Raw genomic sequence first — 1,235 nt, forward strand, 5'->3', positions numbered from 1 at the left:
TCTTTGCATATCTGTCCTTTTTCTGAATGTATCACTCCTACAACTGTCATTTTAATGCATAAATGCTGTATTTCCTATAGAGGTTACAGAACCAGGAATGTTTTACCAGGAGAGAAGTGAGAATGTGTGCTTTGTGAGTATGGCACTTAACTTGGTGATAACCCTTCATACTGGTGTATTCTTAACATGGTGCTGCTCTGCATTTACAAGTTAATGGGAAGGGGCTGATTCACTGCAGGGTCCCAGCCTCACCTTTCAAGAACTTTTCTCTTTCAGAGGTGAATTAATTTAGACTGAGATACCAAGGGACTGCAGAGCATGTCCTAGTTTTGGCTGGGATAGAGTTAATTTCTTCCTCATAGCTGGTGCTGTGCTGTGGTTTGGATTTAGGATGAGAATAATGTTGATAACCCACTGATGGTTTTAGTTGTTGCTAAGCAGTGCTTATACTGAGTCGAGGACTTCTCAGCTCCTCATGCCCTGCCAACAAGCAGGCTAGAGGGGCACAAGGAGCTAGGAGAGGACACAGCCACCACGGCTGACCCCAGCCACCCAAAGGGATGGTCCAGACCACACGCTGTGAACCCTGAAGGCTCAGCTTGGCTCTGCTTCCACCCATCTGCTCAGAACTTGGGGTCAGCTGTTAAAACTGGAAGATTAATGGGAAAGAGAAACGACTGGTAAGCTACTAAAAGGAAGATCTAATGTAGTTTGTCCTATACCAGAGTAACAAGTTTCCAAAACAGGAGAAGCAGTGGACACAGCTTTGCTTTAAGTGACTTTCTGTAAGGAAGTAGGGGAGTGTGAGCTGACACCAATTTAAAAGTGACGTTACAAAAACCTCTTTGGAAAACCCTACTCTGAGTAACCATTCATCACCCACAGTCAGACTGCAGGGGTGAATGGGTTGGGGCTCTCTACACTTCTGCTCTGGTTTGATGGGGTTTTTGTTTCATTGTAGGGAGCACCAGACCTGAGCTAACTACTGACCAGGTAGAAGGCAATCACAGTTCAAAATGAACTTGATACATTCCAAAGAGTTAGAATGGGATTCGCTAAATCCAGGGATGGATTTGACAGAGTGTTTGTCCACTTCAGCAGAAACAGCATCAGCTGAACAAATACAGGACAGGCGGTGAGGGCAGCAGTTGTGCAGAAAAGTTCTCTTGAGGTTACAGCCAGGCACCAGCTGAATGTGACTCAACAGCATCCTGTTCCTGGAAACAACATAGATG

The sequence above is a fragment of the Melopsittacus undulatus genome, chromosome 6 (assembly GCF_012275295.1).
Source record: "Melopsittacus undulatus isolate bMelUnd1 chromosome 6, bMelUnd1.mat.Z, whole genome shotgun sequence".
NCBI classification, from domain to species: Eukaryota; Metazoa; Chordata; class Aves; order Psittaciformes; family Psittaculidae; genus Melopsittacus; species Melopsittacus undulatus.